Here is a 13,669-nt window from a genome sequence, read left to right as displayed (position 1 = left end):
GGCCGTCCCTCTGAAACCAAGGACTAAACGGAATTATTTGGATTGGACTGGGCGGGAGGCCACACTGGGGGGGCCCTGTTAACCCATACTGCGTGACTAGCATCTGTCCTGCTTGGGGTGCCCTAACAATTGTAAACTGTTCCCTGGGGTGCCACGTGTGCCCTCTGGGACTGCACCTCCTGTGTGTGTGTGCCTGGACTATCTCGACATTGCCTCAGCCTGGAAGACTTTCAGGTCAGCTTCCGCTTCCTGACCAGAGTACGCCATGTCTGAATGGATGCCATGAGCCAGGTCCAAAAGGGTTACTATAGAAACTTAAGGAAGAAGCCACCTGACTTTCTAAGATAGATCTTTCTGGTTAATGGGATTTGTTTTAACTGGTGAAATCTAGGATCCCTGGAGGGTGTGAATGAGGTCAAGACTGCAGGTTGGTCTCACCCTGCTGCATGTGGTCCTACTGATAATTTTGCTGTAAAGTTGACTTGGCCAAGGGCCAAGGGCCAAGGGGTAGACCATCCAGAAAGAGGTTAATAAAGCAGGCCAGAAATGCTATCCTTTGAGAGGCCTGCTTGCAAGGTTGACACTTGGCTGGGAACTTGGATTTGGGGGGTGGTCCCGCTATTCCTTAACTGGTCAGAATGGCTCACTGTACCCAGACTACTTGTGCAAATAATGTGGTTTATCCTGCTCATCCGCTTTCCTCCTAAGAGTCTGGAATTTTGGGGCATCTGGGTGGCTCAGTCGTTAAGCGTCTGCCTGGGATTGAACCCCATGCGGCGGGCTCCCTGCTCAGTGGGGAGCCTGCTTCTCCCTCTCCTCCTGGCTTGTGCTCTCTGTCGCTATCTCTGTTTCTCTCTCTCAAATAAAGAAATAAAATCCTGAAAAAAAAAGGGTCTGGACTTTTGGTATGTCCTAGGCAGAGAACGCCTAGTGACCAGCCCCCAGTAATTGGGCATTGAGTCTATAATGGCTTCCCTGGGTGGAAACATCACACGTGAGTCACTGCATTTTCGTTGCTAGGGAACAGTGAGCTCTGCGTGACCCATCGTGGGAGGGAGACAGCATAAGAAAGCCTGTGCATGGCATCCTTTAGACTCTGCCTATCTATGTCTTTTTCCCTTACTTTTTCTGTCACAAATCCTTTTGCTGTAATAAACCTCAGCTGTGAATACAACTATATCCTATGAGTTTTTCTAGCTAGTTACCAAATGTGAGGTGATCTTGGGAACCCCTAACACAGTGGGATAGAGCCAATGAATAATTATGAGATATTCTATCATCCCCTGTTATCTTTGAGAACCTGTGTTTTGGGTGTGGAAGAAGGAAATACAGACACAATACACAAGAGGTTAAAAAACAAAAAATCTGTATTCCTGAATTTGAATCAGAAATATCAGTATGATCTCATAAGATAGTGCATTTAAAAAAAGAAGTGTGTGAGTGCGCGCGCGCGTGTATTTTCTAGTTCTATCTGCTGAAGAGGCCTAGAAATAATGACCAACTCAGTCGCTAGCAATCCTGGCACCCAGATTGTAGCCTTGAAATACAATTTCCCATGAAAAGAAATCAGTGTTTCTTGGGCAAATGGCTGATTCCAGGTCTGGGATTGGAAATGTTCAAGATGACCCTAGAATCTTGTCATCGTAACAGATTGTGAGGAAGCTGTCAAAACCTCCTAGGGTCATGGCCAAAGGACCTGGGGGCCAGCTTCAGGAGTCTCCCATTGGCCACAGATGAGATCATTTGAGCTTCAAGAAGATAATAACTGCAATTTGATTGAAACCCATCTAACATGTTTACATTAATGACTTCACAATGATGTTTAATCAAGTCATGACTTTGGAAGATGATAGAGAACCAAACCATTCTCTTGAAAACTGGCAAACAAAGGGGAAAGAATAAAGCATTTATCCTGCCCTTCCTATATGAACTATAGCTTTGGGAACCAAACAACAGATGGCTGAAAGCATCTCTATAAAAGTATTGCAATTAACAAATGAAAACAAATTGTTAAAATTTGAATATCATTATTTTGCAATCACTAATGAGCAGATCTAGGCGTTGAGAATCTCAGCTGCTAACATCACAAAAAGAATGACAATCAGACATGGGGCGCCTGGGTGGCTCAGTCGTTGGGTGTCTGCCTTCGGCTCAGGTCATGATCCCAGGGTCTGGGATCGAGCCCCACATCGGGGTCCCTGGTCCGCGGGAAGCCTGCTTCTCCCTCTCCCACTCCCCCCTGCTTGTGCTCCCTCTCTCGCTGTGTCTCTCTCTCTGTCAAATAAATAAATAAAATCTTTAAAAAAAAAAAAAAAGAATGACAATCAGACAATATGTGCCCCCTGATAAGAAAACATGTCCCTGTCTGTAGTATTACCAAAGAGATCAAACCTGAACCAGATCTGGCCTCTGCATCCAGCTGCCAATTTGCAGGAAACAAGAGTACAGAGAAATACGTTGAACTGCATGGAACGTAATAGAAGAAATCTATATTGGTCTCTGTCTCTTGGTTCCTGGCCCGGAGCTCCTAAAATCCTTAATTTCCAAAGCATTAAGAGCACGAGGAGCATCTTCTGTTCTAATATTTGGTTTTTGAGCCTGGTTCCTGGCACAGAGTTCACAAGTCCTTTGGAATTTCCTGGGTGACAGTAATGTCTTTTGTTCTAATGAGATGACTCTAGGTGAGTCCTGGATGGAGGCTGGTCACCAGAAAGCCTAAGCCATGATTGGAAGATTGGGATTTTCAGCACCACCCCGGGACTGGAAACAGTTAATCGTCAATCATGCCTACATGATGAAGCTTCCATAACAACCCAAAAGTACATGGTTTGGAGCGCTTCCAGGTTGGTGAACATGTGGGGCTGCTGGGAATGTGATGCACCGGAGAGGATATGGATGCTCCCCCACCCCTTTGCATACCTTGTCCTATGCAACTCTTCCATCTGGCTGTTCATCTGTATCCCTTATCATATCCTTCTGTAATAAACTGGTAAACTTCCTGTGAGCCGCTCTGGCAAATTAATGGAAACCGAAGACGCCATCATGGGAACCTCTGATTTATAGCCCACCAGTCAGAGGCACAGGTGATGACCTGCCCTTGGGATTGGCATCTGAATTGGAGAGGAGGGGGCAGTCTTATGGGGCTGAGCCTTTACCTTGGGAGATCTGACCCCTATCTTCAGGTAGTGTCAGAATTGAGTTAAATTGAAGGACACCCAGCTGGTGTCACAGAATTGCTTGGCATGGGGAAGACGCCCACACATCTGGTGTCGGAAGGGTTGGGAGCATGGCAGTCATGTGACACGAGAGGAGAAACACGTAGGAAGAGGAGTGTAAGTTTTCTAGACACTGCACCGCATGTACGCAATCGCTCAAATCCAGACCTGAGTGAGAACTTGGAAAATTAAGAGACTTAAAAACCTAACAATTTTTTTATAGTTTATTTATTTAAATCATCTCTACACCCAACATGGGGCTTGAACTCACAACCCCAAGATCAAGAGTCGAATGTTCTTCTGACTGAGCCAGCCAGGAGCCCCAAAATCCTAACAACTTTTTTTTTTTTTAATGGAGAAGACTAAACTACAATGTTTGGGATGTACACTTGGGCAATAAAACAATTTTAAAAATGCAAGGAAATAATCGCTATAGAGTCAGTGTAATGGTTGATGGGTTGAATTTGGATGAGGTTTCTGGGGTGAGTGGCAAAGCTCTTTCTTGAATTTGGTAGTGGTGACAAGGAAGTTTGCCTTATCATAAACCCCGTAAGCTATACTTTTGTGATACATGGCTTTCTCGATCTATATTTTATTTTATTTTATTAATATTTTATTTTTAAATTTTTAAAAAAGATTTTTATTTATTTATTTGACAGAGAGAGACACAGCGAGAGAGGGAACATAAACAGGGGGAGAGGGAGAGCGAGAAGCAGGCTTCCCGCGGAGCAGGGAGCCCGACGCGGGGCTCGATCCCAGGACCCCGGGATCATGACCTGAGCTGAAGGCAGACGCTCAATGACTGAGCCAGCCAGGCGCCCCAATATTTTATTTTTTTAGTAAAAATATTCAGGCCCTGGGCTATTACTGCTTTTTTCCCCCTCTTACAGCAGAGAATATCTTAAATGCCCAGTCATCATCCATTTAGATTTCATTTTAAGCATGTGCTATCAGAGTCATTTCTTGCTCCTGTTTTCCTCATTTCGAGATTTCTGTTCTAAGGGTTAGAGAATTTTGTCAAATATTTTTCTCAAGCCCAGAACATTGATGGTAAATTCTCTGTACTCTTGGTCTGAAAATACCTTTGCATTGACGGAGAGGAATTTTCATACACATCTTTAAGACAAAGCAAGTGAAAATCACCTTCTTTCTATTTTCACATCTAAAAAGAGGAAGAACTGAAATAGAAACTCATTAATTTTGCTCAGAGTTTTGTGCTAGTTCCAGCATTGCAGCACGACTAAAATCTAGAGTCGATTTATACTGCACTTCGTATACGGTTATCCAGCGCTGTGGCCGCTCTCAAGTGTCTCCACGATGCATTTGCCCAGTAAATTTAAAAGTTACAACAACAGGGGCGCCTGGGTGGCTCCGTCGTTAAGCGTCTGCCTTCGGCTCAGGTCATGATCCCAGGGTCCTGGGATCGAGCCCCGCATCGGGCTCCCTGCTCAGCGGGGAGCCTGCTTCTCCCTCTCCCTCTGCCCTTGCTTGTGTTCCCTCTCTCGCTGTCTCTCTCTGTCAAATAAATAAATCTTTAAAAATATATATATAGGGGCACCTGGGTGGCTCAGTCGTTAAGCGTCTGCCTTCAGCTCAGGTCATGATCCCAGGGTCCTGGGATCGAGCCCCGCATCGAGCCCCACATCGAGCCCGGCATCGGGCTCCCTGCTCGGTGGGGAGTCTGCTTCTCCCTCTTCCTCTGCCTTTCCCTCTGCTTGTGCTCTCTCTGTCTCTGTCTCTCTCTCAAATGAATAAAATATTTTTTTAAAAAAAGATTTTATTTAGGGGTGCCTGGGTGGCTCCGTCGTTAAGCGTCTGCCTTCGGCTCAGGTCATGATCCCAGAGTCCTGGGATCGAGCCCCGCATCGGGCTCCTGTTCAGCGGAAAGCCTGCTTCTCCCTCTCCCAGTCCCCCTGCTTGTGTTCCTTCTCTCGCTGTCTCTCTGTGTCAAATAAATAAATCTTTAAAAAAATATATATAGGGGCACCTGGGTGGCTCAGTCGTTAAGCGTCTGCCTTCAGCTCAGGTCATGATCCCGGGGTCCTGGGATTGAACCCCGCCTCGGGCTCCCTGCTCAGCGGGGAGCCTGCTCCTCCCTCTCCCACTCCCCCTGCTTGTGTTCCCTCTCTCGCTGTCTCTCTTCTCTGTCAAATGAAAAAAATCTTTAAAAAAAAAAAAAAGAAAGAAAGAAACACAAAATTTGGGGCCGCCTGGGTGGCTCAGTTGGTTAAGCGTCTGCCTTCGGCTCAGGTCATGATCCCAGGGTCCTGGGATCAAGCACCACATCGGGCTCCCTGCTCGGTGGGAAGCCTGCTTCTCCCTCTCCCACTCCCCCTGCTTGTGTTCCCTCTCTCGCTGTGTCTCTCTCTGTCAAATAAATAAATAAAATCTTTAAAAAAAAAAGTTACAACAACAGAATTGTGGTAAAATACGCATAACATAAAATGTACCGTCTTAACTGTTTTTAAGTGTACAGTTCGGTAGTGTGAAGTATTTTCACACTGCTGTGCAGTCAACCTCCAGAACTTTTCATCTTGCAAAACTGAAACTCTGGACCCATGAAATGCTAACTCCCCACCTTCCCCTCCCCACACCAGCCTCTGGCACCCACCATTCTACTTTCTGTCTCTATGATCTCGACTACCCTAGGGACCTCCTATATGTGGAATCGTGTAGTATTTGTCTTTTTAAAATTTTTATTTATTTTATTTTTTAAAGACTTTATGTATTTATTTGAGAGAGAAGGAGAGATCACGAGCAGGGGGGAGGGGTAGAGGGAGAAGCAGACTCCCTGCTTTGCAGGGAGCCTGATGTGGGACTCGATCCCAGGACCCTGGGATCATGACCTGAGCTGAGGGCAGATGCTTAACCCACTAAGCCACCCAAAGCTGAGCTTTGCATTCCCGTGCCCAAGTGTGGCCCCTCACCTGCCATCATCAAGCATCACCAGATGGTGGGTTTTGATAGCGACATGGGAGAGCACCTGTCCGCCCCCAGGTACAGCGTGACTGAGCCACCATTCCCAAGCCTGCCACATCCCAGGTCTGGGGAGACCCTACAACTGTGCCCCCATGACAGCACCATCCTGTCATCTTGACCATCTCTCTCCCTGCTCCATGAACTTTGCGGGCAGCTGAGGGCACATCTTACTCCCTTTTGCAATCTAGTGTTAGGACCCAACATAGCTCCCCCGACTGGGGTTTATAACCCGAGATTCCTGTGCTCTGGCCCCAGAATCAGAGGAACCGGCAAGTGGCAGGTGGGGTCCAACAAGGGCTCAGGTAGTCCTCACTGGCACCACATCTCCCTGGCGCAGGTGGGCCTGGATTCTGCCAATGGCCCTGCTCGGTCCGGAAAACAGTGCTGTGTGTAAGTGAGGCACGCCACTCCGAAGCTGGGACAAGAAGGGACAAGGCTGGTTTTCATCGCTCCATCTGGAAGGAGTGTGAAGAAATGGCAGCCCTTGCAGAAGGCCAGGCTTTCAGGCGAGTCAAGATGCACTTTCCTCAAAAGGCCTTAATCACTCTTTCTTTGTTGGGCTCCATCTGAAAGCTGCTGGAAGCCTGGAGGCGCTGCCCAAGTTTGGGGGTGGGGAATTCAGCTGCTTTCTCTCCTGTTTAGGGGCCCAGATCTAACACTATCTCTTCATACCCACAGGGAAAGCTACTGGAGAGTAAGGACGGACCCACTCCCCCCACCTGTTTCCATACCCCAGACACCTGCCCTTGGCGCAGCATCGGGCCAAGGGCAAACCAACCATCAGTGCACTTAGTTTCACAAATCCGATGAAGGCCGAGTGCCTCAAACTTGGCTCTGAAGGCTTTTGCCTGGGGAGACCAGCTCTCAGCTACCTGCTGCTTCTGGGCTCCAAGCCCCAGGCTGGAGAGGTGCTGGCGTTCCAACTTGGGGCTGTGGAGTGATCACCGCAGTGTGGGTTGGGTCGCAGGAATAGCCACACACCTGAACAGGACAGGTCCTTGCAACCTAGGCTGGGAGCATGGCCTGGTTCCAGGGGCTCCCTCCCGGCTCTGCCGGGCTTTGCTTATCAGCCGGTGGGGTTGGGTCTTACTGGTTGGTACTGAGATGCTTCTTGGTGGAGTCCTCCATCAGTCCAGGGTGTTTGCTCTTGACGTTCTTGTGACTGTACATGCAGCGATACTGGGAAAGAGGAGACCCAGTGGGGTAGCTAGCTGGGGGGGGGGGGGCGCTCTGGACTTCCTGAGTATGGCTCTGGTTGGCTTCTCCATGGATGATGCTGCCTCCATGGACCCCAGCCTGGCCCCTTGCTCAGGCAGGTCCCGGAGAGGTCCCGGCCGCTGATGATGCTCACAGTGGTTGTGTGGTTGGGGTGGTCAGACTGCACCAACTCTGTGTTTGTGATCACCAGCCCCTGCGGCTCATCTGCCTCTCCCAGAGCTTCCTCTCGTTGCCAGCATCTGCAAGAATTCCCAGGGGTGCTCCTCCCAGAGCTTCGGCGCCTTGAACTGCTACTGCATTAAGGATAACAGCCTCCTTCTGCTCCAACTTCCGCTTGTGGACACCTGTAGGGTACTCCCTCTGCTCCTCCCTGAAGCTGAGAATGAGCAGAGGCCCCTGCTCATCACCATCTTGCTGCCTTTTGCTGTTGCGTGGCTCAATCTACCTCATTTACTGATGCATTGCGAAATAAGTTGCAGACATCGGTATATCTCGCCCTTGCTGGAGCATTTTCAAGGAAAATCCCAGATGTTATTTCCCCTATAAATACTTCAGTGTATATCTTTTTTTTTTTTTTTAAAGATTTTATTTATTTATTCGAGTGAGAGAGAATGAGAGATAGCACGAGAGGGAGGAGGGTCAGAGGGTCAGAGGGTCAGAGGGAGAAGCAGATTCCCTGCTGAGCAGGGAGCCCGACGTGGGACTCGATCCCAGGAATCCAGGATCATGACCTGAGCCGAAGGCAGTCGCTTAACCAACTGAGCCACCCAGGCGCCCCAGTGTATATCTTTAATAAACAAATACTGCTTGTCTGTACATAACCACAAGACCCTTATACACCTCACAAAGGTAACAATCCCTTGATACCACCTCCTATCCAGTACGTGTTAAAATTTTGTGGGGTGAATGGTGACTGACCACGTGCACACTGGCTCTCCAGGGTTTCTTGGAGTCTCTGCGGAGCCCCTGGGCCAGACCCCGAAGCGGAGGCTGCAGGACCTACCTCCCGGCCCCAGCAGCCCTGATTGAGTCCCCGGCTGCCTGGCTGGCTTCGAGCTCCTGGGAAGAGCAGAGTCATCAGCAAGAGAGCCCGGGAGCTGAGGCCCAGCGGAAACATGCCAGCTAACGGGAGTTCTCCCCAGTGGTCCTCGGTCCTGGCTGCAGAGGGACGTGGCAGCTTGTGTGAGGTGAGGAGGGAAAGGACTCCAGGGGCAGGAATTGGCTCAGTGAGGAGACAGCCCTGACCTGTCACCAGGGCCTCAGGGGAGGGGCAGGTGGGTCACAGGAGCACGGAGGGCAGACTCAATGCCCCTGAGACAGATCACTATCTTTCTGCTGAGAGTGAGCACCACGTGGCGGGTGTCCTGTGACACGGACAGAAATGAACAAGTTCCTGGTGGTTTGTTACTTCATCATCAGTTTATTATTGCCTCCTTTGTTTTCCATTGAATTTTAGGATTTTTCTAAGATGCCCTGTAACAAAATGGCCAAATAAACTGGTAAAATTTAGCATCAGGGAAAAGAGAGAGAGAGAGAGAGAATATTAACACCAGGACAGCTTGAACTGTAAACAGAAGGCATAGCAAGAAACAAAATGACATCAGAAAATTAGAAACAGATTAGGTTACAGAAATTACAGAAATTACAGATTAAGGTTACTAATTACAGAAATCAGGTTATATCAAGGTTACCCCTCTCATGGACTTATTTCACTTAACATTATACGCTCTAGGTCCACCCATGTTGTTGCAAATGGCAAGATCTCATCCTTTTTCATGGCTGAGTATTGTCCCAATGTATATATCTACCCCTTCTTTATCCGTTCATCAGTCGATGGACACTTGGGTCGCTTCCATATATTGGCTATTGTAAATAATACTGCAATAAACACAGTGGTGTATATATCTTTTTGAATTACTGTTTTCATATTCTTTGGGTAAATACCCAGTAGTGGAATTACTGAATCTTATGGTAGTTCTATTTTCAATCTTTTGGGGAACCCCCATACTATTTTTTTTAGATTTTTAAAAATTTATTCATTTGGCAGAGAGAGAGAGAGAGAGAGAGCGAGCATGAGCAGGGGCAGAGGCAGAGGGAGAGGGAGAAGCAGGCTCCCTGCTGAGCCTGGAGCCGGACACAGGGTTCGATCCCAGGACCGTGGGATCATGACCTGAGCTGAAGGCAGACGCTTAACCGACGGAGCCACGAAGGCGCTCTGCAGAACACTTCACCTCTGACACTTCTGGTCACCAAATGCGTGGAGGGTTTTCCCCACACCAAGTGGTTGTCTGTGACACCAGAGGGGGCCTCCTACAATTTAACTCATTCCGACACGATCTACCTGGAGAGAATGTCAGATCCCACAGGTTAAGGGCTCAGTCCCACGAGACTGCCCCCTTCCCTTTCGTCAGATGCTAATCCTAAGTCCCGGGTTGTCACCTGTGCTTCTGACTGATGGGCTATAAATCAGAGGTTCCCATGAGCCCCTCTTTGGGTTTGATTAATTTGCTAGAGTGGCTTACAGAACTCAGGAAAATGGTTAATTTTTTTAAAGATTTTATTTATTTGTTTGTTTGTTTGAGGGACAGAGAGAGAGTGAGCAGGGGGAGGGGCAGAGGGAGAGGGAGAGAATCCCAAGCAGACTTCCTGCTGAGCTCGGAGCCCCATGCAGGGCTCCATCTCATGACCCTGAGATCATGACCTGAGCCGAAATCAAGAGTCAGTTGCCTAACCAACTGAGCCACCAGGCGCCCCAGGAAAACAGTTTATTTACATTTACTGGTTTATTATAAAAGAATATGATAAAAGATACAGATGAACAGCCATATGGAAGAGACTGGTAGGGCTAGGTTTGGGGAAAGGGGGCGGAGCTTCCGTGCTGTCTTCCAGGGGCCGCTCTCCCAGCACCTCCACGTGTTCACCAACCCAGAAGCTCTCTGAACCCCATCCTCTTGGGATTTTATGGAGGCTTCATCATTTAGGCATGGCTGCTCATTAACTCCATTTCCAGCCCTTCTCCCTTTTGGAGAGAATGGGGGGTGGGGTGAAAAAATCCCAAGCGTCTAATCACGGCTTGGTCTTTCCAGTGACCAGCCCTCATCTGGGAGACCACCTACAGTTGCCTCATTAGAACAAAAGACACTCCCATCACCCAGAAAATTACAAGAGTTTCAGGGGCCCTGTGTCAGGAAGCAGGGTCAAAGAACAAATAGAACAAAAGGTGCTTCTAGTGCTCTTATCACCGAGGAAATGACAAGGGGTTTTGGAGCTCTGTGCCAGAAACTGGGAGCAGAAACCAAACTGTATTTTTCCTATTATCTCATATCACCCCAAATCACAGGCTAGAAAGAGCCAGTGCTGGGATTCAAATCCAGGTAATCTGGCCTCGAGTCCATGCTTGCAAATAATAAACATAGGTTATTCATTCCATCTGCTTGATGAAAGCTCTTGAAGAAATCTTGAAAAAAATCTCTTCTGAGGCTTTCTGACCTGCCTCAATCTGAACTCATTGTCCTACGCTAGACAACCCACTCCAATCCTAGAATCCAGTGAGGTCACTGCTGTGGGTCAGCTTACTGGATAGCCTTCCAGACCATTTTCTGTGCATTTACATATATATTGTACATAGAAAAATGCGTAGTTTGTGTTTTTTCCTTTTATGGGAATATTCTTATTTTTCTGCCAATTGCTTTTCCAATTAAAAACATAGGTTGAATATGGATCTGGGAGATTTCCATATTGATACATATAAAGCTACCTGTGGTATTCAGAATAATGACTCCTTCAAAGATATCCACATCAAAATCCCTGGAATCTAGGAATATGTGACCATACATGGCAAAAGGGATTTGCAGATATGATTAGATTAATTATCTTATAACAAGGAGATTATTCTGGCTTATGTGGGTGGTCCCAATATAATCACAAGGGTCCTTATAAGAGAGAAGCAGGGGCACCAGGCTGGCTCAGTTGGTAGAGCATGCAGCTCTTGATCTCGGGGTCGTGAGTTCAAGCCCCACATTGGGCATAGAGATTACTGAAAAAAATAAGTAAACTTAAGAAAAAACCCCCCAAAACAGGCATTCTCAACAGAGAAATAAAAAAATTGTTTTTTGTTGTTTAAAGAGAGAGAAGTAGAAGGGTGAGGGGGGGGGGAGATTTCTATGCTGATCTTTTGAAGATGAATAATGGGATCGTAAGCCAAGGAATGTAGGTGACCTCTAGAAGATAGAAAGGGCAAGAAAATGAATTTTCCCTAGAACCCGTAGAAGGAATGCAGGCTGGCGAACACTTTGATTTTAGCCCAGTGAGACCCATTTAGAACCTTCAACCTCCAAAACTGTAAGATAGTAACTTTTTGTTGTTGTAAACCACAAACTTTGTGGTAATTTGTTACAGCAGCAAAAGGAAGTGAATATACTCACTGCCTCATCATTTTTAACTGCTACATTATCAGTACTCCATAGTAGGGTAATGCCATTGTTCAGCCATTTCCCTATCAGTGAAATTTTAGGTCACTTTTAAGTTTTCATTGGAATGCTCAGCAGATTCCCTGGTACATGATTCTGTGGGTATCCATGTGAATCTTTTATTAGAAGAATGGATATCTAGAAATAGAATCCCTAGGACAAAGATGGGCACTACTAATTTTAATAAAACTGCCAAATTAGGGACCCCTGGGTGGCTCAGTCGGTTGAGCGTCTGACTCTTGATTTCGGCTCAGGTCATGATCTTAGGGTCGTGAGATCAAGCCCCACGCGTGGAGCTCTGTGCTCAGTGGGGAGTCTGCTGGAGAGTCTTCTCTCCCTCTGCCCCTCCCCACCTCAAAAATAAATAAATCTTTATTTTAAAAAAACTGCCAAATTATCCTCCAAAAGGCAGAACCAGAGCATGTTTATGAGTGGATGATTCTGCCGATTATACACTCTCTCTCCAATGTTGGATAGTATCACTCTTTAAGTCAAACAAAACTAAATCTTATATTTGTTTTAATTTGCATGTCGCTAAATACCTTTGTACTTCTCTTGTGTTGAGCAGAATTTCCTAAGTTGATTGGACAATTGTATTTCTTTTTCATAAATCACCTATTTCATATAACTTACTGGTTTTTCTACTGGGTTTAAAAAAATCTTTTTCCCGTTGGTTGGTTGGAATTCTTGATTTTGGATATTAAACTTCATTATACTTTTGTGACTTATCTCTCAATGTTATTCATGATCTATTGTGCAAGAATTTTGAACTTACACAATAAAAAGATAAAGAAAAAAAGAATTTTGAGCTTAGATGTGGTAATATTTGTCAATATTTTTCCTTCTGGCTTTTGTATTTTATATCTTACTGTAAAAAGCCTTCTACAAGCTGAGATTATTTAGTAATGTTCATCCAACATTTTTATAGCCAGCATTTTTGTCCACCTGGAGTGTATTTTAGTTTTTCTTATGCAAGGATATTATTATTTTAAAATTTGCATGCAGTAAAATTACTTGTTTTAGTGTACAGTTCAATGAGTTTGAACACATATATTGATTCACGTAACCACCACCGAAATCAGTATACACGAGTTTCCTGTCTTAAAAAATTCCCTCACGCTTCTCCTTTGTAATCAAACCTCTCCCTCATCCCAACCCTTGGCAACCACTGATCTGTTTCCATCCCTCTAGTTTTGTTTTTACTAGAATGCCATATAAATGAGATAATCAGGAACATTCATTCAGGTTCTAGTACTTAACATTTTAAGCCTGGTTTCTTTCACTCAGCATAATACTTTAAAATTCATCCATGTTGATGCATGTATCAATGGTTCATTTTTTTTTTTTTAGATTTTATTTATTTGACAGAGAGAGAGAGAGCGCGAGAGCAGGAACACAAGCAGGGGGAGGGGGAGAGGGAGAAGCAGGCTTCCTGCTGAGCAGGGAGCCCGATGCGGGGCTCGATCCCAGGACCCCGGGATCATGACCTGAGCTGAAAGCAGATGCTGAATTGACTGAGCCACCCAGACACCCCTAAATTGTTCCTTTTTTTTTTTTTTAAAGATTTTATTTATTTATTTATTTGACAGAGAGAGACACAGCGAGAGAGGGAACACAAGCAGGGGGAGTGGGAGAGGGAGAAGCAGGTTCCCCGCTGAGCAGGGAGCCCGATGCAGGGCTCAATCCCAGGACCCCGGGATCATGACCTGAGCCGAAGGCAGACGCTTAGCCAACCGAGCCACCCAAGTGCCCCGGTTCATTTCTTTTTATTGTTGAGTATACTCAGCA

This window comes from Neomonachus schauinslandi, chromosome X, assembly GCF_002201575.2.
Source record: "Neomonachus schauinslandi chromosome X, ASM220157v2, whole genome shotgun sequence".
NCBI lineage: Eukaryota > Metazoa > Chordata > Mammalia > Carnivora > Phocidae > Neomonachus > Neomonachus schauinslandi.
The sequence above is the reverse complement of the archived record's forward strand: the minus strand, read 5'-3'. Positions refer to the sequence as shown.